At 42.6% G+C, this 26968-nt stretch overlaps 1 protein-coding gene across 2 annotated transcripts in view; it reads right to left on the bottom strand.

Annotated features, from left to right (window-relative positions):
- The window catches only part of GALNT18 (polypeptide N-acetylgalactosaminyltransferase 18), a 330059-nt gene that overhangs the window by 104376 nt on the left and 198715 nt on the right, over positions 1-26968 (bottom strand). The gene's annotated exons all lie outside the window — the stretch shown is intronic.

The raw sequence follows: 26968 nt of genomic DNA, 5'->3' as shown, positions 1-26968 counted from the left end.
GATCAAAGTCCAGTGAAAACTTCTGTTTGCATAATTTGTATCTATTTAGAAAATGTTCAGCATAGTCAGTAAGCATGAAAAGTAAGCTACTCAAGTTATGTGACAGTCACAATTGCGCAAGAAAAGTGATAATTTCAAACAAAATGGGTGCCCTTGCACAGTAGCTCTCACCCCATCACAGGAGGTCTGGAAGTCTTTTCACTGAAGGAACAAAATCAGCAGAAAAGGAAAACCTTATGTATCACTTGCTTCTGACTGACAGACTGGCAATTTTTTTCAGGGGAATCAGTCACACATTCCGTTTTCAGACACAAACCATATGTAGAGAAATCAAATGAAATGTATGTATGTATAGACCAGGTCTCAGACTTCATACTTCATAATATACAGGTGTGTGCCACTTAATGATGGGGATACCTTCTCCGATCCATTTTGTTAAGCAATTAGGTCATTAAGTGAACATTCAATCTATTGCCTTTGTTATGTAAGCAGACACTCCCTGCCAGACACTAGCTGGCTGCACAGGCTACTGGAGACAGATTGCCTCTCCTTTGCATTAAGAACAACTAGATACTCTGCTGCAGGCTATGGGAGACGCGATTGCCTCATTAAGAGCATCTTTATTGTGCTTTGGCCACCATCATATATGTTGTTAAGCAAACAGTTGCTAAGTGGCGCACACCTGTATATGAATAATTCCATACACTTATTCAATATCATAATCACTTTCAGAGCAGATTTAAAACACGAGCAATATAAACTGAAATAGTTCATTGGACAACATCACGTCCCAAAAACAAACTCCATAATCAAAAGCTGTAAAGGTTCCAAGCGTTTTTCTTTTGTATGTGTGAAACATACATTCCAATTTTGACAGATTCCCTTTTGGCCCAGATAAATTTTTCAGTCATCCAGGCCCCCAATTAGTTGGACGTTACATAACAAATGCGCCTGGATTCTCTTCATCCTTTCACTTGAGCAGATTTTCGAGTGTGGAGCCCTGTGATGTGACTGAGCAGGCTTCTTCTTTTATGACGGCCTGGAAATTAAGGCTCTGGGACTCATTTGGCACATCTGAGGAAGTGCAGCAGAAATGCATGAGATGTTGCTTTGCACATTGCATTACACAACAGGGTGAAAACAGAACACAGGAGTCCCTCTGTCAGCACTTCCTGGCAATGTGAGAAAGTGCCCTTCTAGCTCCACACTGTTTCCCAAAAGTGTGCTTTTTGAATCCTGCCACTTTCTCTCGCCCCCTTCCTTTAATATCTGAAACTGGCATGATTGATATATCCTCCTTTCCTTGTATTTATTACAAAAGTTAGCAATGCATCAAGAACTTGCATAAGCTACAAAGAAAAATGGATTTTTTTTTCTTCTGGAGCTGGGCTCCCCCTATTCCTAATGCCTCTGCTTTCACTAAGGCATTCAAGAACTTTTTTCCTTCCATCTATATTTGTCAACATTGATGCCCCCCATTAGCAGGCGGGGGCAGGACTGATAAATGGTCTGATTCTCCTGTTGTTTCCTATGTGAAATAATCTCATCTGTGTCTAATTTCTTTTTCATTGCTTACCAATGAATCTGGCAGTCAGCAAAATCAGACCATTCTGTGTTTTGTATAAAACAGCAGCATTTTTAATGCTGCTGATGGATGTTTGGGAGTGAGAGCCGGCTATCTGTCTTGACAGGTCCTTGAAGCTTTCAGCCCCCCCGCCGACTGCTGGTATGATTACTTAGCAAGGCTCCAGGGAAGATGCTACATTTTTCAGTGGACCTTCACTTAAAAATAGAAATCTGAACTTTCAACTGAGAAACTATAATTTATTAGATTTATCCGTCTACCGCCACCCCCCCTCGCTTCTGCTGTTATACCAGGATAGCAGCAGCATGCCACCCACAAAGATTTCTTTGCTGAATATATTCTGTTTGCAACTATCAATATAATTGTGAAGGGGAGAAAATATGAGCAAACTTTAATTAATGCATACATCCCTCTGGAAAGCAGAGGGTGTTAATATCAGAGAGAGAAACAGAAATTTAAATATTAGCACTCAGACAGAAAGCAGATTTGTTTAGCATTTCTTAGCATTTTAGTTATCCTAGAATAAAAGCCAGGATGATGTAGGGAGTTGGACTTGGACCTGGAAGATCCAGGTTCAATCCCCGATCAACCAGAAGCTTCCTGGGTGACATTGGGTCAGCCACAATCTCTTAGCCTCATCTACCTCACAGGGTTGTTGTGAGGACAAAAGGAAGGGAGGGGCTGTGTACATCACCTTGAGCTCTTTAGAGGAAGGGCAGTATAAAAATGTGATTAAATAAATAAAGGACCCAAACATAAACTGTCCCAGTGTCAGTGCTGAGTCCTAGCGCCGGTGCTGGGTGCTGTGAACATGCCATAAAACACATTTACAGCACTTGGTGAGCAGGAAGCGCTGCGCCAGGCCCATGCCAATCAAGGCACTAGGCCCAGCGTTAGCAGGAAGAGAATGCAAGTAAGTGCAACTGCCGGGCAGCAGAGCAGCATCTGGGGAGGTAGAACAAGGGTGGGGGAGGGCAAGTGAGGGGAGGAACCGGGGCAGGAGGGGGGTGGGATCAGCGGAGCAGACAAAGTCCATTCCTCTCTTCCTTTTTTAATCCAGGGAGAAGAGGAGGAGGAGCACTGGAGCAGTGGCTCAGCCACTGTTTGGTACACAGGAGTCAGTGCCACAAGGTTTGTAAAGCCAAAATCATGTGGCACCTTCAAACCTAACCGATTGGTGGTGATATATATTTATGGTCTTTATCATAGCATCAAGCTCACAAAACATTGTCTCACAATCAATCAATCATTCAGGTCACCCACAAGATCATCTGGGGTTAAGTACATAATGTACTGTACACGGGCGCAATCCTAACCCCTTATGTCAGTGTTTTCCAGCACCAACATAAGGGCAATGCAGCTCCGAGGTAAGGGAACAAACATTCCCTTACTTTGAGGAGGCCTCTGTGAGTGACACCCAACTGCAGGATGCAGCATATGTCCTCTTGGCACTGCTATGCCAGAGCTAGAAAGCACTGACATAAGGGGTTAGGATTGCGCGCAATGTACTGTACATGCAACTCCCCCATTTATTCCAGTGAGATTTGAAAAGCGTGTTTGCTCATTTTTACAGTCCTACAGAGGAAAAGGGGTTTACATGAAGGAATAATTTGAAACAGAAAAACTGTTAGCAGGGAAAGAGGAAGAGAAGCCTTTGATTCTTTGCTGCAAATAACCCTCTCCCCAAAGCTGCTTTCATTTTTTTTTTTTTTAAGCTTCAGGGATCAGTTACATGTGTTTGCAATGGAATGCAATTAGCCCTTTTGTTGTCTGGAGTTTTCTAAGTTAGTCAAGGAAATAAAGTTTCTAAGTTAGTCAAAGAAATAAAAATTAGTCATTAGAGCAACAACTGGAAGTAGAATTACCAACAGAAGAGAAATAAATTTGTCTGCCCTGGTTCTTTTCTCCTTTTTTCTGGACAATTGCTATTTTTACCAAGAAAAACAGCTTTGGGAGAAAGGAAATTTGGAATGGGGTAGGAAGAATGAGATAATTAATGCTTCACCTGCCTACCGCTTGTCTCTTCTGAATCACCATCTTTTCTCTAGAGTTCCAAAAGCTGCTGATGAACTAGCAATATTTGTAACTTGGTCAACTTCTCCCTTCCTTTCTTCAGTTAGGATCACACTCACACTTGTGTGCCTGCTTTCTCACTAACTACTTTGTGTGCCAGTAGACTGTAACCTCAGGTCAAACAATGATCAGAGCATAACCAGATCCCAACAAAAGATGAGATGGGAAGGTGTATTCTCTGATTGAGCAAGAAAGGTGTTAATATCTGAGGTTTCATCAGACAGCTCTTAATCTGACCAGGGCTACCATATGTGAAATCAGTGGCATAGCTAAGGGGGTGCAGGGGGTAGTAGCTGCATCAAGTTTTAGGGGGGGCAACAAGCTGAGCTTGACACTAGTGACTAAAATTGTGAAAATCTTGATATATATGATTAATACCATCATGTTATATATCATTGGAAAGGTAATTTAATGCAGAATGCAATGAAACAAACCCCACTGGAATATCTGTACTCTATCAAAAGTTATGGCCAATTAACCAGAAAATGAAAACTGCCTTATAGAACAAAAAGTGGATTTTCTTAACTCAGAACTGACACTGTATTAACAATGGCATTAAGGTTGCTGCATATGTAAATACCGAAACACTGTTGTGTTGCAAATGTAACACAATTGATTTTAAGAAGGGATGGGCAGAAGAAGCAGGAGGAAGGAAGCAAATCCGAAGCAAGAACCTCAGATTAGTCTGGTTAGGAGATTGGGGATGTTATGGTGCGTGCCAGGCATGGTAACATTCTGCAGGTTGATAGATACTTGAAATGCCATACTTAGCCACTCAATTCAATGCTATGCTGTAGTCTCTGTGCACCACAGGATACATTAATAAATTAATAAGAACTCTAAAGGGGATAAATATTGATCTTCTGCCAAGGGACGGAGGAAAGGCACCATAATAAAACTGAAATCCTGAAAATGTGATGGCTATAGCCTTGCCTTCTGTTGCTGGAGGGAAATATTCTTATGAATTCTGTACATCAAAGAAAAAAAACCAATATGCATGATGTTTAAAAAGGAGAGTTGCTGGCCAACCAGAAAAATCACACCAGGGTGGCTGGAGGGTATTGTTCTCAAGCATGAAAAATGATCATGGCTAGTTTTTCCCCCATCAGAAGGGGTTTGTTTGTTTTTCCCAGTAGTAGACCTGACTTACAGGAAAGTCTACACTGGGTTTTGGACCACAGTCCTGCCAAAAAATGCTAGGCCTCACCACAGACTCAGCATGAACCACTGAACTCCACCTCTGGATCCCACACTTAGACTCAAGAGGCCTCAGGCCCTGCCCAGAAAACAGAAGGCTTTACCAGGAGTTGACAATCCTATTAAACAACTTGGAAAGAAAGATTAGCAACACTATACAGGCACCCTCTGAATGTTCACTCACTGGCAATTCTTTTCAAAAACCCGCTGACTAGAAATGGCAACATACAACTGCACCTTGACAAAGAAAATGCAAGTCGTAGCCAAGGAAGTCTCCCTTTCCAACCAAGCCTTTATGTATGCCCTCAAAGATAAGGGGAGAGACCTGACTTTGCTCACAGAGACTTTGCTTGATACCTTTTGTTATGAGCGACCTTCCCGTGTGATACTGACCCAACCTCCTGGAAACAGGTGTGTGTGAAGTTAATCTATTGAAGTTTTGCTTCCTACTGTTTTACACACAGTAGCCATGTGGGTCTTTTGATCTTTCGCCTCTCCATCCCTCTCTTGCTCTAGGCAGTCTCTCTCAGGCCTTCAAGTTGCCTGCTGTGCCAAAGCTGAACTAGTTTGCTATGTAGCTTTGGTTTCTAACTTCTAAAGACATTGCCTCTTTCCTTTTTGTTTTTTAAAATAACCTTACACTTTTAGACAAAAGCAGATGCCCTACTTATTCAGCAGATGCTAACTTCAGCTATAGGTCTGCAGCTTTGAGGCACTTTCCCAATGGAGCACATATACCTTGCCAGGCTCTGAATTGACATATACCAGTCCTACCACTCAGGCACGTGGGAACAGTAACACAGAATCCACAAACACAGAATCCTCGTGTATCCTTTAAAACACTTCTGTGAAGTTGCTGGAATACACAACTTTAGAAAGGACCTCAAGATTGTTCTAATCAATCCCTCTGCTATATCCGATTTCCTGATACAAAAAAATAAGCTCATGAGCAGCCCAATCCGAAGCTGCCCCAACAGTGGTAAAGGAGCTCCAAAATTGCCGTCGCTATATCCCATGGGGTAGGGGCAGCAGCTGGAGTCTCTGACCCAGTGGGTCTCCTCGGAGCTGTGCCAGCTGCTCTTGAGCTGGCTCAGTACCGAGGAGGCCCATGTTGGGCTTTCCAGCTTGGAAGGGGCACTGGATTTTGCAGCAGAGTCTGCCACCATCCCCATTCTCCTCCCAGGCCTGATCCTCCCCTCCAGCCACCCTCACCCCACCTGAAAAGCCTCTCTTTTGGCCAGCGGAAGCCCTTATCACTGGCCACTCCTCTTCAGTGTCTTTCTGGCACTGAGGCCCAGTGCTACCAGTGCCATGTCCTCTCCATCAGTGCAGAAGTGCCTTACAGCACTTTTGCGATGGTGGCTGCTGGCGCTGCCCGGCAATAGGATTGGGCCCTTACTCTGTCCGCCTCTTACAAACCTCCAAGCAAGCAGACGTGTAACAGGCTTGCACAATTTATCCTGCTGCCCAGCTGTATGATTTCTGTGTGCAGAGACTCAAAGGCCTGTTTCCAGCATTTTAAAAATAAACAGATATAAATAGATACTTTGTGTGTGTGTGTGTGTGTGTGTTTACAATACGTTGTAATTTGACTTTGTTAACAGATGATTTGTCCTTCTGCCTTTTCAGATGTCATGTAAAACTAAGAGCACAGAAGAAAACAAGGAAGCTAATTTTCAGTTCTTCTCCTGAAGAGTAGGTCTGTGTCTTCATGAGTTTCCAAAGTGTGACTGTTCTATGAGGCTCAAATGAGTAATTACAAAGTATGTAAGCCCAAAGATCAAATTTAGCAAGATACTTTAAGCAAGGTGCAGAGCATCATACGCATGAACAGTCCTTAGCTAAGTAAATGCCTCAGCACTTTTGCTTAAACATGGCCATACTCTGAAGTGAGAATGCTATATCAGTTGTCTTCATCTGTAGCAATTTTTTAAGGTTGTATAGCTGCCAGGATTCCTGGAGTGACTCTCATCCGAAGAAAGAGAGATAAAGAAGGAAATTTATAATTCCTTGTAGAAAGAGGTTTCTGAGTCTGGAAAGCTGTCTTTTCTGCTCTGTGGTTTAAAATTTCAGCAAGGTATTTAATGTATACTGGGTTGGTAATAAGGAGCATTAAGCACTAAATTACATAAACCTAAAATCAGGGCATAATATTACTAAGAGGCCTGAGGGACTTAAGAGGAAGATAAGTATGTCCACTGGAGTAGTCTAATGTCTGATTAAACATTCCTTATAGACTCAAATGGCCCCCAGAGATGTCGGAGCATTATTTAGATTCCTAATACAGGGTGGTGTATGTTTAAGTCAGCCATTTTCAACCACTGTGCCGCGGCACTCTGGTATGCCGCGGCACTCTGGTGTGCCGCGGATGGTCCCTAGGTGTGCAGCAGGAATTTGGGGGTCATTTATCAATAGGACCATTGGGGGATGTGAACCCCCATTGACAGCACAGTGTGCCTTGTCAATTGTCAAAAAGCTGATGATGTGCCTTGACCATTTTAGTGCCTTGCCAGTGTGCCGCGAGTCGAAAAAGGTTGAAAATCACTGGTTAAAGGAACTATGTACACTTCTGAAGAAGAACTGCCTATAGTTTTCAGTACAAAACATCCTCTTATTGCTCCAAGAACTAAAATTCATGAAGAAATTTTATTTCTCTGACGAAAAAGGCATGGTCTACCAGTCAGAAAGCAACTAGGGGCACAATCCTAACCAGGTCTACTCAGAAGCAAGATCTATTTTGTTCAATGGGGCTTACTCTCAGGAAAGTGTGGTTAGGATTGCAGCCGAGATTACTTAATAAGCAATCATCTCTTAATAAGAGACCACTTATTATGTAACATATGCAAAATGAATTATTATCTATTAGATAAAAAATTAATTAAATTATTGTTTAATATTATTTATTAAATAGATTATAATCTATAAGGATAGTATTGATCTCTTATTAATAACCAAAAAAGAGCAAATACAACCTCAAAATATATCAGTCTTGTGCTAAATGGTAAATGGTATCAGAACTGAAACAAGTGTCCAAAAAACCCTGTAGAATAAGTTTAATAGGAATATGAAAAAAAGTTTACTAGCTGAAGTGTTATTTCACTCAATGCTGAAGTCTCACCCACAAATTTGAATTTTTGCTACATCTGAGTTTTGTTACATTTGTTCATTGACTTACATGTCTATTTATATATAGCATAATGAAATTCCCTGCTTTCATTCTCACTGGGAAACTTAAATCTGCTTCATGATCAATAAAAAACTAACACAAACATGTATAATATTTAAAAGGCAAAACAGAAATCTGTTGTGTAAGTCCTATTAAACACACACACACAAATCAATGCACAGCTGGACTTTTCACTTCCTTTTCTGACCAGCATTGCCTCCGGCACCTCAGAACCAACATCTGATAACATACCTCAGAATTACAGAAGCAGCTCCCAAAGTAGTGAACTGAAGCTGGTATTTAGTGAGGGAAGTAAAAAATCACACTGTGCCAAGACCAGCCTTATGATGGTATAATAAGGAGAAACACGCACTTTGGGCAGTGTTTAGTCTAGATGGCAAATTCCACCTGAATCCAACAAATCTCAGTTTATTCTTATCACAGTTCCTGGATATTAACAGCCCAATCCTATCCTTCCCACCCACCCCTGCCCCCCCACACACACTGTGGCAGGCTGGCAGGCAGGTAGGCGGGTGGGCAGAGAGAGAGAGAGAAAAAAAAATGGCAGCAGCACTGTATGCTACGGTTGTGGGCATCAAAAGGCTTGAGAGAGACAAGGAAAATATTTTCCCTTACAGCTCCATAAGCCCTTCAATTGCCAGTGGGTCTCCTCTGACCTGCACCTCCTATATAGCTGGCACAAGTCCAAGGAGAGACAGGGGGCATGTTGGGAGGCTTTGGAAAGGATAGCATCCTGGTGCAAGTCATGCCAGGATACACCCCCTCCCACCTCTTACATGCCCCCACCCTCCACCCAGTCTGCCCAGAAACACTCCCCCCCCCCCAAAACACCCCAACAAATTTCTGGGACATATGAAGCCTCTCCTGGCTGCTGCTGCACACAGGGTGTAACTCACCATCTCAGACAGAGCCAGGAAGTATGTGGCAATGCACTCCAATGCAACAGAGTGGCATTTCCATAAAGCATGTTCCACTACCAGAATATTAGTTCCAGCAGTGGACCCTGCGCAAAGAATTGGGTTCAAATATTTATATAGCACTTTTCAACAACACAAAAAAAGTCACAAAAGTAATCAAATGAGGATCACATCTTTCTAATAACTAAACAAATCTGGCAGAAAATCCAAATTACAAATCTGCTCTCCCTGAAGTAACCCCATTGGTTTTTAAAACAAAACAAATTGTTGAAAATAGTTTTGCAGTCCTGTGGACTGAGTGCCAGAGTTTACTGCAATCTCCTTGAGTAATTTCTCTAGCTTATTTTCTCCTCAACAATGTTTTAAATGTGATTGAGTTATTGTAAAATAATCTGCAGCTGATTAAAGTCAGTTTGATACTTCAAGATGAAATGGAAATATTATCCCAGAGTACTTTCCATTACATAGAAAGCTTTTCACTGATTAGGCCATGCATCCAATTTATTGTAACTAAGACATAACTCAAGTCCCCTTCTTGGTATGCTTGCTTACAGCCAAGAAATGAAGTTGAGTTTAATAAAGCATTTTGTTAACTCGACCTCCCTGAGGTGCTTCTTTGTAGATTTTTTTTAAAAACATCCTCTCAACTTTAGCTGTTTCTCTTGACTCAGAGAGGAGTTCAATTCCCATGAGATCCAACTCTAGAAGGTGCTTCATACACACAAGATGGCTGGAGGAATCTGAGGTTCAAGGTCAAATGCACTTTCAGAGGTAAAAAACACAACTAACTTTCCACACGGCCTATATCAGGGGTGCCCAAAACTCGGCCCTGGGACCACTTGCGGCCCTTGAAGACTCTCAATCTGGCCCTCAGGAAGCCCCCAGTCTCCAATGAGCCTCTGGCCCTCTGGAGACTTGCTAGAGCCCATGCTGGCCTGATGCAACTGCTCTCAGTGTGACGGCCAAGTGTTTGACCAAGTGTTTGAGAGAGGCCAAGTGTTTGACCTCTCGCATAAGCTGTGGGACGAGGGCTCCCTCTACTGCTTGCTGTTTCACATCTGTGATGCTGCAGCAGCAGCAAAGGAAAGGCTGGCCTTGCTTTGTGCAAGGCCTTTTATAGGCCGAGCTATTGCAAGACCTTCATTCATTCATATAAGTTTCATCTCTAATATATTCATTTATGTAAATTTATTCAAATTTTAAATGTAAATTAATTCCTTTTTCCCAGCCCCCAACACAGTGTCAGAGAGATGATGTGGTCCTCCTGCCAAAAGGTTTGGACACCCCTGGCCTATATAGTAAGCAGTAGGTGACCCGAGTCAAGTCCTTCCTGACATCTCCAGTGGTGCATTAGCACCACCTCCGTTGTTGCTATTTTTAAAAGACAGTGGAAGAAGAAGGGAAACACACTTTTTCTTTCATCTCCTCCCGCTGCCCACTGCCCTCAACCTCTTCCTCTCCCTGGTCGTTTAAAAATTAATATTTTTCTAAAATAGCCAGAGGCGTAGCTAGGTCATTTGACACCCGGGGCCCATAAATTTTTGTCACCCCATATGACTTAATTAATTAATTGTTTCATTAATTAATTCACAGCCCAAGCCTATGCATATCTACTCAGAAGTAAGTCCCATGAGAGTCAATGGAGCTTACTCCCAGGAAAATGTGGAAGGATTGGGCTGTCACTTTTTATACCACCCTTCCTCCAAGCAGCTCAGGATGGTGTGCATGGTTCCTCCCCTTATTTTGTCCTCACAACAACCTTGTGAGGTAGGTGAGACAGAGATAGTAATAGTCATGACATGGAATGAATAATAATAATGGCCAGAAAAATAAAGGCAGTGAATATTTCCCCACAAGCAATGGATGAAATTCTGCATCAAATGGTATATAACTTGATGGTATTATTCTTAAAAGCCACGATTTCCAGAATTTTGGTCACTAGGGTGTCACCCCCCCCCCCGGATGTCTCATTGGCCTGTTTTGAGTTAAGGCAGTGGTTCTCTAACTTTTAACACTAGGACCCACTTTTTAGAATGACAATCTGTCCAGGAACCACTGGAAATGATGTCATGGCTGGAAGTGACATCATCAAGCAAAATAAAATAATTATAAATAATTAAAGAAAAACAGATAAATAAGGGGAAGCCAGCCCTGTTTCACCAAGTGAATTTTCTCTGTAGCCTGCCTGCAATAATACCCCCCAACACACACAGATAAAGCAGTGAGATTTTCAGCCCTCCCCAGTGCCCACCTTACCAGCTCAACCCTCTGTTTTATTCTTTTTGGGGGGGTTGCTGCCTGCAATAACACCCCCCCCACAAATAAATCAGTGAGATTTTCAGCCCTCCCCAGTGCCCACCTTACCAGCTCAAGCCTCTGTTTTATTCTTGGGGGGAGGGTGCTGCCTTCTGGAGAAGTTGTTGAGCTCCACTTTCATCAGATGGGGACCATGCAGCTAACCTTGCATTTCCCTTAGCCTGACTTGACCAGGAGCCAAGGCACACTTGCTTACTCACAAGTAAATGTGACCCTGTGGCTTTCTTTCACTTTCCATAGGGCTCAATACATTCACATACATGGAGGGAGGGACTTCCTTCTTGAGTGTTTTTTGGGGGCTGCTTTCATTGGATAGAAACCATTCTGGTGTCATTGGATTCCTCTCAGCCTGCCCTTTCTGACGAACTATGGCATGTTCGCCTACTCAAAAGTAAACACGTGATATGGCTCCGTTTCATTTTCTATAGGGTTAAATGCATTTTTTGGTTTCTGGTTTTTTGGCCATAACTTTTGATGAAAAGGAGATATTTCAATCCGGTTTCTTGCATTGCATTCCACTGGAAATTCTGCATCCTACAGTATATGGCATGATGGGGTTTCTCCTAACCTTCGCGATTTTAGTAATGCTGGGCATTTGTGGTGTTACAACCCCCCCCCCAGGGTGATACCTGGGGCGGATCACCCCCTGCCAGCTACGCCACTGAAAATAGTGGCAGGAGGAGGAGCAAGAGCAGTAGTGCTGGCTGTCAGCCAAGGGACAGATCAGGTGGAGTGGGGAAAGCCAGGCCCAGTGAAGGTGAAGCTCAGCCCAGCAGAATCCACAGACACATGTTGGAAACTCATGGCAGAGGTAGTAGGGTGGGTTGGGACATGTAAAAGATCCTTCTGCCCATCAATCTATAGCTTGAAACAGCTCTTCACTAGGTCTCATCAGAGGGCTACTCCATGGACAGCAGCTCATTATGCGGAGGAAGGTCATTTTCTCCATATTGTGTCAACCAGCAATAAAATTATTATAATTAATAGGTTATTTGTATTTTCAACCAAAAGTCTTCCATAAAGCAGTTTACACTGCATGCATAAATAAATAAAATTAGGTTTGGGATGCCCCACAGCATGTCCAACAGAAATTTCTCAAATGGCCAACAGAAATTTCCAAATCAACTGAAAGAGTAAATCTAGCACTCATATTTGCATACCCTAAGGAATAAGCCCCAGTGAACTCTGAGGGCAGAGGATCAGGTTAACAGAACTGTGCAAAAGCATTAAAACTAAAGAAGTGGCTCCATCTTTGGGGGGGGGGGCAGGCCTCAAATAACTTCATGTACATTATTCTTAAATTATCTCCTTCTGTTGCAAAGGAGTTTTCAGTCCAAAAAATGTCCATATGCTACTCTTTAATGCACATTATAGTTTGATGCTTGACTTGAAATGCAGATGAGGCTTTAAAATCAAGCCCTAGAATCTTCAGGGTTGTATTGTGGAACTCTCATACTACTTTTAATGGCCTATTGCCTTGGGCTCTATGCCTCATTAAGAAACTCAAGCAGTGATTATGCTCTACTTTTTTTGTTTTCAAAAGTACTAAGAACAGTATTTTGACCTTTTCAAACTATTTGAGCTCATGACAATGAGACTTTTCCTGTGCCCTATACCCAGTGGCTAGGCTCACTTGAATAATCTAGTATGAATGCTCTCTGCTTGTGGCACATTGTAATCTTACATTACCACCAGCAGCATGGGAACTGCTACAGCAGGGTCACACTGGTATGGAAGCAAGTTACTGACTCTATGCACATTAACTCCCCCCCCTTCCCGTTCAGTGAACATACAGAACATGCATGCAGTCCCTTGCAAGGGTCATGCAAGAGAACATAAGAACAGCCCCACTGGATCAGGCCATAGGCCCATCTAGTCTAGCTTCCTATATCTCACAGTGGCCCACCAAATGCCCCAGGGAGCACACCAGATAACAAGAGACCTCATTCTGGTGCCCTCCCTTGCATCTGGCATTCTGACATAACCCATTTCTAAAATCAGGAGGTTGCACATACACATCATGGCTTGTAACCCATAATGGATTTTTCCTCCAGAAACTTGTCCAATCCCCTTTTAAAGGCGTCCAGGCCAGATGCCGTCACCACATCCTGCGGCAAGGAGTTCCACAGACCAACCACATGCTGAGTAAAGAAATATTTTCAGAACTGGACACAATACTCCAGGTGTGGCCTTACCATCGATTTGTACAATGGCATTATAATATTAGCCGTTTTGTTCTCAATACCTTTTCTAATGATCCCAAGCATAGAACTGGAGATGTGGGACCATGTCCTCTGATGTCAGCACACCCACTATTGTTCACACATTTAACATTAGTGCGAAGAGTCTCTACACATGTAGGAATCCTCCATGCAAACTGGAAACCTGGGAAATCAGGGTTTCCTGATGTGCAGAGGACCCCAGCCTGTGTACGGCTGCATGTTCATAGGGCCCATTTACACTAATTGAAGGCAAAGCCATTGGGGAGCATGGCCACTGAATGTGATGACATTTGAGGTGCCACAGTCCCTCTTTCCCATCAATCTGTTCACTGAACATGCAGACAAAGAACAGTCCTAAGAGATCTCTTACTAGGGTGACTCCCATATTGGTGCTGGGAATGTATGAATTGAACGAGTTAATCTATGACAAGATGCTATGTACAGATTTTCCTCGTAGCAGGATGTTTATCTTGATAGCTTCATGCTTTTTTAAACTTGGTGACCTGTGATTTTGAGGTAGCACAATGAATGCAATTGCTCTTAATATTTGAAGACATTTTCCCCCCTCCAGTTTTCAATATACATTGTGCCATATTTGCCAGAAAATGGACTAGAAAAGGATATAATCACTCCCTCGAATGTGAATCTGACAGATCATAGACTTTACTGTATAAACACTTTTTAGCTTCCTCAAATTCAAGCTGTAATTTGATTAGGTATATGGTATTTTTTCAGCTTCATAAAGCACAATGCTGTTTGCACATCATTCGCCTCTTCTTTTTTTATTTTTCCAATTATTTCAACTACATGCAAATCTGTTAGTATTGTTGCTGCTTGGAAAGATAGCATCTTACATTTGGGGCAATCTTTTGAAGCATTAAACAATGATTAGGCAGGCACTGGGCCAAAGGACTGTGCTGTTTAAGAGCAATGGAGCCATGCAGCAGCTGGTACTAAGCAATCTTGAGAGAACTGATAACACTCCGTAATTCCATCAAGATGGTCTCAACAGACAATTGAAAATAACAGTGATTAATTTGGCCATGTTTGGCATGCAACAGAATTCCAAAGAGGAATGCCCAGAAGTAATTGGAGAAAACTGTGTATTGTAAACTACATTCTTGAGAATTAAGCTTTAGCTTGGAATCCTATTCAAGGCCTGTGCTGTTCTGCTAGCACGGGCTGCTGCAAAAGCACCGTAAAGTGCTTTGTAGTAGTGCAGGGTGGAACAGGGAGGAGATAGAACAGAGATGTGCAGATTGGGCACAGGAAGGGGATGGGTTTGGCAGCAGCATGTGCCAGATCCAAACCACCTTCCAGGTCTGATTTGCCTGCATTGATCAACTTCAACTTGCACCAGTGATATTGCTGCTGCAGGTCCAAATTGGCCCTATTTTGGCTGCTGGGGCTTAGCCCAGGGCAAGGGAACAAATGTACCCTGCTCTCAAGGAGATCTTTAGTAGCCAAAAATCCCCCATGGGGTTGCTGCATTGCTACATGGCAATTTAGTTACAATTGGGCTGCCAGTTGTTTATTGTTCATATGTTCCACAGCAGAGTAAAACAAGAACTGCATGGTCAAACTGGGATCACCTAACAAAAGACCTTTATCAAAAAGTTTGGAATCACTGGGAAAAATGTTAAGCTTTGGATAAGAGGACAGGTTCTGTAACAGCTTCGTAAAAATCAGAAAGAAGTTAGGAGAATACGTAGATGTGGGAGAAATCCCATGAGAATTGACTCAGTATATATAAGCTTTCTTGGCAAGTGTTCAGAAATAGCTTATCTTTCCAAGAGTTCTCTCTCAGTTCATAATGCGGGGCTTTAGACTTGGATGGGTGACAGCATCCTCGCATTCACAAGAAACAATTGGGAGAGCTGGCCCAAATACCAGCGTGAAGTTGAAGTGGTCTATGAATTTTTGGCTTCACGTTCGTTGTTTTCAGAAAACACTTCTGTTTTTCACTGAGTTTTCAACTGTCCCTGAACACTTTTCATGTACTCCTCAAGTCTGGTTTTTTAAGCTTTTATGGAGAACTGTACATAAAACAGCTCAGGGACCCTTTTGAGCCTGGAGAATAAAAGAGCTATGCAATCACTGAGCTTGTCTGACCAAACTCAGAAGTTCTCTGAACCAACTGAACTAAAAGGTGGACAGAGTGCCTTTGCATACACACTGTAAACTCCCCTTCCCATCCCAGTAAAGTCACACCTGGTCCCACTCCTAGCTCTAATGATAGACACATGGGTTGCACCACAATGGAAACAACAAGGAGATAGCTAAAAATGGCTACAACAATGCTATCAAAATGTGGTTTTGCCTTACAGTTATCTTTAGTTAAATTGGGCTTAGACAGCAATTTCAGTGGGATTTTCTTCAACTAATATGTTTAGGACTGTGGTGTTGATGCAATTATTAAATCAGTGCTGAGAATATTTCTGATTAATCAAGGCATTATTGAAAATGGCATGTAATCAGTATCCCAGCATAAAATTAGCTTGATTCCTGATACACACTGTGTAATAATTGGGGAATTGAACAATAAATGTAGACTCACCTTCTGAAACACGGATGACACATTTTCATTTTTAAATTATGCTTATCAAAATTCACAAGGGAAAAACCGACAGGTGCTTATATAAAACAAACCTAAACTGCTTCATTAACCCAGAACATCCAAGTTTTTCTAAGTGTTAAATCTACTTTCTACTACTTAAAAATGCCATAAATGGAAAAGGTGCAGAAGTGTGTAGCAAAATCGAAGAAGATATCACCGAGGAGACAGGGTGTGGTGTCCACAGTGCCCCTTGTTCTAAGTAAATGCAGGGTTAAAGCCCAGGTGGTAGCTGGAGGTGTGCTGCACAGCTGCAGCCACTAGAGGCTAAAGTGAACCTAGAAGTATATAAACATTACCTGGAGGAACTAGGGGGTATGCGTTGTACAAGGAGTGCAGTTGGAGAGGAGACTAACTTAGCTTATTGACTCTGGACCGTGGCTTGGCAACTCTGACTGATTGGATTGGCTTACCTGGAATCTGACCTCATACTGTGACTCAGCTTATTGACTTTGGCTTGGATACTTTGACTGACTTACCTGAAATCTGTTGACTGTGACTTGGCTCTGACTTTTGCTTGCTGCAGTCGAGAGTTTAACAAAGGAAGCTAATTAGCCTTAAGTGGGCATGAGGCCTAGTGAGAAGGAGCTCTGGCAAAACAAAGAGAGCAACCAAAATGATGACTAGGGTGGTGCACCTTTCCTATGAGGAAAGGCTACAATGTTTGGGCCTCTTCAGTCTAGAAAAGAGACACTTGAGGGGGGGAAAATGATTGAGACATACAAAATTATGCAGGGGCTTGATAGAGTGGATAGAGAGATGCTCTTTATACTCTCACATAACACCAGAACCAGGGGACATCCACTAAAATTGAGTGTTAGGAGCGTTAGAACAGACAAAAGAAGATATTTCTTTACTCAGCGTATGGTTGGTCTGTGGAACTCCTTGCCACAGGATGTGGTGATGGTGTCTGGTCTGGATGCCTTTAAAAGGGGATTGGACATGTTTCTGGAGAAAAAATTGTTACCAAAATGGCTGTTTTGTCTTTTCCCCTCTCACGTAACATCAGAACCAGGGGACATCCACTAAAGTTGAGCACTGGCAGACCTAGGGTGGGGCAAACAGGGCAAATGCCCGAGTGCTGACCCTGGGGGGGGTGGCTTCCACCAGCCTCACCCTTTATCCTTTCCTTAAAGAAGGAGTGCTCATTATTTCTGCTGGAAAAGCAGCTAAATGCTCACAGTAAGTTCCACTGCATTCAATGGGTCTTACTCCCAGGTAAGTACATAGAGCTGAGGTATTCAATCTGTTCCCCTGGGGGCTGGGGATAAGAATAGGCCCCCAGTTTGGCTGTACTTGTTGTAAGAGGCAACTAAACAGCCACTGGGTAGATGGGACTCATTAGCCTGGGAAGGCAGCTCAGAGGTGTTGGGTGGGTAGGCTGGGTTGACTTTTTGAGAAGTCCCTGGCACAGTGGAAAGCTATTAGGCACCCTCCCCAACACACAACTGATACACATTAGAACCAAAGCGTGAACAAACATTCCTTTTCAGTTCATTATCATGTTTAATGTTAAGCACCAAAAAAAGGGGTGGTGGGTGGGGAAAATTAAAGGATGCTTCATGGTGAAACTGCTGGGGGGAGGAGAGAACACAGGCAGCTCTTCAACTTCTCTTCTGTTGCTTTTGACATGAGAGAATCCCAGTCTCTCCAACCTTGAACTTAATTAGACTCCCAGAGCTTCTCCCTGGTGCAAAAGGAAGAACTGAATTCTTGCCTGTCTTAGAATGTCACTGTTAAAGGCATAGGAGACATGTGGGGATGGGACCCAAAGCAGGCTCCCACAGTAAGTGTGGTATGGCCTTGCTGGAGAAGCAGAAATCTGGCTAAATGATCCTGTTTGGGCACAATCCTAACCAGGTCTACTCAAAAGTAAGTCCTATTTTGTTCAATGGGGCTTACTCTCAGGAAAGTGTGGTTAGGACTGCAGTCTTTGCCTCCTAGCCTGGGCTAGCCCTGGAGTTTCTTGCCAATTTCATGAGTGCCGTGTACATTTTAGAAAGCATGGCCACTCTGCCAGTCAAAGCAGTTTGAGTGTGTTTGTAACTGATTAGCTGCACCTTTGTTTTGTGTCTGATTTAAATATCATATTCTGGGCATATTTGCATAGGAGAGATCTGTGTTTATGTCAAATGCAAAACTAGAAACCTAGGGAACTATGCCCCAGAAAAGAAGGTTGTGTTTTATGACAGGCTTGCAGGATTAGACGCACTGATTTTAGTCCCTGAAAAATATCCTGTGCAAATGCACCATTCTGAACATTACGGATTTCATATTATAATGATAACATGGTATACCTAACTCTATGGACCCAAACACCTTTACCTTGTAAGTAAATTTAATTTATTTCAGTGTTTCCAAATAAATGTGCTCAGGATTATGATTTATGGGCAACTTCTTACATTGCATTGTAAAGAGAGAACATTTTAGGATGCAGTTGTCTCTGAGAGAATGCTTTTGATCAGATATTTTCAGAGTTCATAATGCTACTTAAGACAGAACTGTATGTGTGGGAGATGTGCCAAGATTGTAGAATATTCACAACCCTTGACAATTTAGGGCCCAATCCTATCCAGTTTTCCAGTGCCAGTGCAGCTATGCTAGTGGGGCATGCACTTCATCCCATGGTGGGGAGGCAGACACAGAGGCCTCCTCAAGGTATGGGAACATTTGTTCCCTTACTTTGGGACTGCACTGCAGCTGCACTGGTGCTGGAAAGTTGGATAAGATTGGGCCCTAAGGCTGCAATCCTAACCTCACTTTCCTGGGAGTAGGACTAATTGAACACAATAGGACTTACTTCTGAATAGACTTGCTTAGGAATGTGCCCTGACAAAGTAATGTGGCACAAGTTTTTGTAACCTAAAGTTATGTCATCTACCATTTTTGCATTGCTATCTTCTATAATACAGTAATAATAATACATTTAATTTAATTAAATCATGGGGGGGGGGTTAACTAAAACCAAAATGTTAGTTTGCCCCAGGTGACAGATGGGTTAGGTACGCAACTGAAGTTAAGTGTTGGGAGACTTAGGACAGACAAAAGAAAATATTTCTTTACCCAGAGTGTAATTAGCCTATGGAACTCCTTGTCACAGGAAGTAGTGTTGGCATCTTGCCTAGATGCATTTAAGAGGGGATAGGACAAATTTCTGGAGGAAAAGTTAATTACAGGTTACATGTCATGGTAGGAATGTGCAGGGTAGAGGTACGCTGCCTGATTGCCAGATGCAGGGGCGGGCACCAGGACACAGGTTGTGTTTGTTATCTAGTGTGTTTCCTGAAGCATTTGGTAGGCCACTGTGAGATACAGGAAGCTGGACTAGATGGGCCTTTGGCCTGATCCAGCAGGGCTCTTCTTAGTTATGTTCTCACTAGTATCTACATTTAGGTTTTTTGTTTGTTTTTTTTAAAACTACAGACAGAACCTTAAATAGTACTCAGTGCTTTTAGTTTAATACCATCACCTTAGTTTTGAGCTTTTTGATAGCTGAAGTTCTTGCCCAAAGCTTCAGCACATGATGAATCTGGGCAAAATGAAACAAGCTGGATGCTATTTAAGTTGTGTACATGTATAGTTCTGTGAAAATATAGTACTACAGGTTTTCCTCTGCAGCTGATTGCTTTCCATTCAGCAATTGGCATGCTGGCCATTGACTGCAAGGAGAATGGGCATAGAAATTCACATATACACACACCCTCAGCTCCATGCAGTGACTGCATTATAAAATTACTTCCAGATTCATTCTTAGGCTATTGGTTTGAGCAGAGTAATGCTGACACAACCAAAATCCTTCTTTTTAACCAGGTTATAAATTATAGCAAATCTATAACTGGTTACACAGTTCAAAAGGTTTGCATGAAGCTGTAATCCATACAATAAACTTGTCTAAATTGGATTAGTAAAAGAGCATTTTACAAAGTGTAATATTTTCAGGCTGTGGGAAAACTCTGGGTCATCAGAATGAAACTTAAGTCCTTTAAGAAAACAATGAATACGGGACTCAAGTGTTGCAAATTTTTAAAATGATGTTTCCCATATTTTTAATACACATTATTAGATACAGTACTGCAATACAACACCAATTTATGACTTAAGAGTATGAATAAATATTATTCACAGCTAATGATAGTCTTTAGTTTTTTCAGTTTCAAAGGGAATTTCTGGACATGGCAAGAACTGCAAATCTTAATAGACTTCTTGTAATCTTTCATGACACTATAGCAGGAGTCTGGCAGAAGAAGACACTTCCAGTGCAGCAAAGGGCCAAGTACGAGTGGTTGATATTTCAGAAGGACTATTTTTTCTTTTCTTTTTTTGCTTTTTCTCTTCCTGGTGGCAGCATCTGCTATTTTTTAGACTGTCACCTGGGAGATTCTAATAGGTCAATGACAAGGACAGGTGCATGGGCTGTGTGCTTTATATCACAAGCCCACAGAACCATGTGGAACCATAATTATCTCTATAATGCACAGTTTCAACACTAACAGCATTCCTCAATTTTACGTGGTTACGTTTGAAACAAATAGTGGCAGTCTTAACATGGGAGGCACTGTTTCCAAATCAACACCTTTAAAAGGTTATAAACTCTTTTTGCACTCCGGCTCTACACATTCCTGCATCTAATACAGATAGGCAGGCATTCCTTGAAAGGTAAAGGGCAGCAACAGGAGACAGAAAGATAATGTTACAATAGTAAGGAGGAACAAGTAGCAGTACAGAACAAAATTTCACAAGATATTGAAGTAAAAAAAAAAATGCTTCTTTGCAGGACCATATTAACCCATGGCCTGGCCCCTAGGGTTTCAGGTATTTCGGACCCCCTGTGGTACTTCAGTCTTTCACTCCAGTACTGCTGACAGCCTGACCCTGGTATGCTAGGTACTAGACCAGAGTATGTAACTTTTTATCCATTTTGAGATCTCCTGATGAATACCATTCACAGTTATTTATATTTATTTTTTTTAAATACCTTAGTGTAAAAAAAATGTGACAGGCCCCTAGTCCCTGCAGGGCCTCTAGAATTCAGCCTCGTCAGCCATATGAATAATAGGGCCCTGCTTGTAAGTATTTTCAATGGAGAGGCAGCTATCCATCACCCAGAAGTCCTATGACACAAGAAATTTTTGTGCTTCATAGGATTTGGGCTGGACACCTTGAGATCATAAAGTACTATGCAACCTGCTTAATTCACAGTCTGCACCTGCTTCCTCCCTCAGATATGCCTGAGGATTTGCAGTTTGACTGCAGGTAAATTTTCAATCACCCCAGTGCTTTGCAATGTCCTGTAATGGAAGAGAAATCGCATTAATCCTGCATGCCATCCTTCCCATGCTACCATGGGATGGTGTTTTAAGGAAAACTGGGCCAAGGTTGGATGCTCCTAAATATAGTACTTTTCAGGGGATTTAGGCATGGACTCACTTACAGCTCATATATTTTGTGTGCACTCTGTTGGTCTGTGTGCATCCACTAATGCCTGATTTCAGGTTTTTCTTGACAAATGAAACTGCAACAGCAGGCAGAGAAATATAGTACAGGAAGCTTATTTCTTTTTAATTCCACTACATATTTTTTTTACCCAAATTCAGTGCACATCACCGATTTTGGAGTACATCTTTGCAGAAACAGTGCCAGAAGTTATACAACAGCGATAAAGGGGGGGAATGATGGAAGGTAAGCTGTCTGTGCAACAGGCTCCTTAAAGCAGAAAATGTCCGAATTACCATTTAATGTCAGGTTACCAAGGTCCCTGGTGTGATTTATTTGAAATTTAATCTGTTATGTGACCCAAGGATTAATAGCTCAAAGCGCAAAGAACCGCTTTGTGAACTTTTAGTTGAAAAGTGGTATATAAATACTGTTAATAATAATAATAATAATAATAATAATACTGATATATACAGGTAGCCCAGTGCTTCTCAAACTGAGGTGTCATGATGCCCCAGCCTAGGACTGCAACTTCTGCCCCCTTACAGGGTGGGGGGAAGGAGCGACGTGATCCCCAGCATTGCACCGCTGTGGGACAGGGGGGCTTTTTAAAAACCAAATTTACTTGTTGCCTGAGTCTGGGGGCTGCGGGGAGCCCTGCGGAGCACTCTGCAGGGCTCCCTGCAGTTTGTAGAAAGTGAAAACAGCTATCCCTACCCACTTCCAGGTTGCGATTGGAAGTGGGTTGCGATCACCATTTTCACTTTCTACAAGTTGCAGGGAGCCTTTCAGAGGTTTCCACAAGGCTTCCTGCACCCACCGGACCCCAGCAGCAGGTAAATTTGGTTTTTAAAAAGCCCCCCTGCCCCCACAGTGGCATGATTCTGGGGATTGTATCGCTTCCTTTATCCCCACCCCGCCCAAACTTAATGAAGTTTGAGAACCCCAGAGGTAGCTAGTGCAGAGGGGCCAGAGTAGTGGAATTTCTTGGCAACAACCAAGACACACACTTCCCCACCACTGTTGCCTCAAACTATTCTCTTTTTGGCATGAGAGCAACATAAGAAAGACCTGCTGGTTCAGAGCAAAGGCCTGTCTAGTCCAGTCCAGCATTCTGTTTTCCACAATGGCCAACCAGCTGCTCCTGGAAGTCCACAAGCAGAAGAAAAAAGCATATCTCTCGTGCCACTCCTGCCCTTCAACCAATATCCTGAGGTATACCGTTTCTGAACCTGGAGACAGCACATAGCCATCATGACTAGCAGACATTGGGAGACCTCTCTTCTTGAAATTTAACCAGTTGTCTTTGAAAGGTGCCCAAGATAGCGGTCATTGCCACAACTTGTGGCAATGGATTCCACAGACTATCAACATGCCCTATCCCACCAATTGGTATCAGTACTGTGAGAAAAAGAGGAAAATTTCTTTCCCATTAAATTTATAAATTTATATTTTATATTTATAAAAAATAAATTTATAAGTCTAATTTTATAAATCTCAAATATTGTCCATCCTTAATCACATTATTTTCCAAGCTAAAAAGCCCCCTTCCTCATAAGGAAAATGCTCTAGTTCTTTGATCATTTTAGTTACCCACTTTTGCATCTTTCCTAGCTCTACAACGGGGTGCCCAAACCCCAGCCCAGGGGCCATTGACGGCCCTCAGGTACCCCTAATCCAGCCCACAGGGAGCCCCCAGTCTCCAATGAGCCTCTGGCCCTCAGGAGACTTGCTGGAGCCTGCACTGGCCCGACACAACTGCTCTCAGCATGAGGGCAACTGTTCAACCTCTTACACAAGCTGCTGGCCAAAGGTTCCCTTCACTGCTTGCTGTTTCACATCTGTGATGCAGCAGCAGAAGTGAAGGAAAGCCCAGCTTTGCTTTGTGCAAGGCCTTTTATAGGCCTTGAGCTGTTGCAAGACCATTCATTCATTCATATATGTTCCCCCTCTAATATATTCATTTATGTAAATTTATTTAAATTTAAAATGTAAATTAATTCTTTTTTCCCCAGCCCCCCGACAAAGTGTCAGAGAGTTGGTGTGGCCCTCCTGCCAAAAAAGTTTGGACACTACTGTTCTACAATATTCCTCTAGAGGTGTGGTGACCAGAACTGCACATGATATTCCAAATGTGGCCATGTTGTCAATTTGAGTAGGGCATTAAAATAGTAACAGTCCTTAGTCATGGGCAATAGCAATGACAAGAGGATAATAGCAGAAGACTGCTATCAAAGGCCCATCCCTGTTAAATCAAACAGAAAGCAAGGCTAAATAATGGAAATCATTCCAGTCACTTTCTCAAAATACTGTTCAAAATTGTGATACCATATATTAATTTTAACTGCACAAATTATAAACCTCTGGCCAGTGGTCACCACCTCTAAGCAGCAGCTGAGTCACCTGCTTTTTCACTGCTCTCCACTCTAGGAGCCCAGTGAAAAAGCAGCTGAGTCAATTGCTGGATAGAGGCAGAAGACGTGACCTCATTTCCTGCCGTGCCCATTCCTTCCAAAGGAGGAGGCACCGGGAGGACAGCAGGCAGCGATATCACACCCGCTGCCACAGCTTCTACATGCTTGAAGAAACACTTAGAGGCAGTGGTGCTGGAAGGAGGTGCAATCTTGCTGCAGTTGCCATCTTGGTTATACCCCCTCACATGACACTCCAGGGTGGAACCTGGGGCATTCCATCCCCCGTGTTCCCTGCTTGGTATGGTACTGCCTCTAGCATAGATTGTAAATTCTTTAAATTCTTTAAACAGGGCATTTGCCACTTCTTAAATTCTGTATAGTACATAGCAGACTGTTGGTGCCAAATAAGTGTTACCATAAATACAGTAGTAGTAGGGATTGTGGACTTCTCTGACAATAGGGCACTGCTGGACACTGCTTTTAACTGCAAACTCATTAGCTATATCCTGATAAAATATTTTAACCAGGAAATAAGAGAATTAAGACACAAGGAACAACTAGAGGTGTGATTTTTTTTTTTTGCAGATTTCTTTTTTTACAAAAATGAGAAGTGAAGAAAGCGGTGTATGTGATTTTCTTCTAAGGGTGCATTTTTATAAATTATAATTATAAACGCTGTAAAAGTGTACAAGGTAGGTGATAGAGGTGGTATAGTGTCAGCAGATGCAGCCATAGCCATTACCCATGCACCCACCCCCAGTCTAGCCTATAAAGCCTATATAACCAGCCTATAATGACCAATATGTAGAGGTGTTAGAAAATGGTTTTATTTTTCACAAACTTCAGGTTTTTTTTTACAATACTGAGAAGTGCTGAAAGCAGTTTTGTGTTTTTATTTCATTATTACCAAGAAAGCACATCTCTAGGAATAACACACTTTCTTCATATATGAAATTTAGAGTAATCTGTATTATTTTCCAGAAATGCCACCCTCATACAGGCGTTTACCACTTAACCTTCCGCTTAACAATGGACCACATATACAACGGTGATCAAAGCACAGCAAAGAGGCTCTTAATGAGGAAATCACATTTTCCATAGCCAGCAGCAGAGTGTCTGTTTATACAACAAAGAGACTCTTAACACTAAGAAGAGGCAATTGGTCTCCAGTAGCCTGCTCAGTCAGCAAGTGTCTGGTAGGGAGTGTCTGCTTACACAACAAAGACACTAGATTTGGCTGAATGTTCACTTAATGACCTAATTGCATAACAATAGGGAATCGGAGAATGTATCCCCATCATTAAGTGGCGCACACCTGTACTTCTCTACAGTCATGGGGTTACAAATTCAGTTCAAAGGTTTCTCAGGATTCTGCTGAGATAAGAACATGCTTTACTGTCCCTTCATTTGTAGCTCCTGAGATCCAAACACTTCTAGCACTGACATCCTTACATCCTACTTATTTAAGGGTACAATCCAAACTCACAATTGGACCAGCCCAAGTCCCTTGCACTGGCCCAGGAGGGTTGCAAAAGTGCCGTAAACCAGTTTGTGCCTCCTCCAGAGTTGGCTGGGCCAGTGCAGGGACACATGCTAGCCCGCAGAGGCTGAATTCATCCTCCATGCCAACTCACGTAGGGAGGCTTATGTCGGCCGAGGTCGGCCGATGCAAGGGTCTAGGGTGGGTGGGGAAGGAGGGAGAAGGTGGGAGGGAGCAATTCTGGAGTGGGGGAAGGCTGGGGTGGGCAGTCCTGGGGGTGGGTGGGCAGGCAGGGTGTAGGAGGCAGGGCTAGGACCTGGCAGATATGCTAGATCCTAGTCCCCATTCTCGAGCAGTGCGCAGTGGCTGCAAGCTGCTGTGCTCTCCTCAGACTTATACCATCTCCAGAGGTGGTGTAAGTCCAAGGAGACCCATTGGGGCTGCGATGGCTTACCTGGGATAAGGGGAAGAGTTTTTCCTTACCTCCGGCTGAGCCACTTTGGGCCACAATCTTGCGCTGGATACAGCGCAGGCCTCCTGGCCTGCCTTTTCCAGCACAAGATAGTACTGCGCTGTAAGTGGCAAAACATAACTCTGTACCAGATAATGGCTGTCACCTTGACTACAAACTGCTAGTACATATCTAAAGTCACAGTCTGAAGACAAATAAAAACAACAGAAGATAAAAAAATAAATGCTAGGTGAAGAAGTCATAACATCTCTTTCAGGCACAGTCATAACAGATGCTTGAAATTCACATTCAAACTGACGTTTGTCCACATTTTCAGACATAATTTAGCATGTTGCAACGTGGTGCTCTTGACAGAATGCCATTTAGATTTTTAGCCAGCCCTCAGGATAGTTCACTATACTGTTAGTTCACTATCTGATAGTTCAAGAAAACTATCAAAGCAAGAAAACAAGATATAATGTATATCAATTAAAGTTTAAAATTTGGCTAAACACCTCCCATATAATGTCAATTAATTAATTCCAGCTTAAACTTGAATAGTCTAGTGGCAACAGCAGAATAAATATTTGGAAGCATAAAGATTAATCAGATAATATAGAATTTATTCTAACTGCTATGGAAATGATGCTCTGAAATGCAGTTGTAAATGGAGGAGCAAGAACTGTGTAGGCCAGCACTATCCTTGCTGGCCACTGAACCATCCGTGTGGAGACTGAAGCTAACTTGAAAGAAAAAGTCCTACAATTAAGGGCCCAACCCTATTCAACTTTCCAGTACTGATGCAGCTCCAATGAAGCCATGAGGGTCCAAATATTCCATTGAGGAGGCCTCCGTGTCTTCACCGCGCACACCCTGTTGACACAGGTGCATCAACACTGAAAAGTTGGATAGGATTGGGCCCTCAGACTGTCAAGTCAGAGTAAGTTCCATGTGAATGAGACCTATTTTCATGTGCCGACAGCATGGGGACTTGGTTGTACAGTTAGGTCAAATCGCTTAAACATTTAGTTTATCATACAATTAAAGACAATAACTGGGCACAGGGAAGGAACAGTTCT

This window comes from Tiliqua scincoides, chromosome 1, assembly GCF_035046505.1.
Source record: "Tiliqua scincoides isolate rTilSci1 chromosome 1, rTilSci1.hap2, whole genome shotgun sequence".
NCBI lineage: Eukaryota > Metazoa > Chordata > Lepidosauria > Squamata > Scincidae > Tiliqua > Tiliqua scincoides.
Note: the sequence above shows the minus strand (reverse complement) of the source record. Positions and strands in the feature narration are given on the sequence as shown.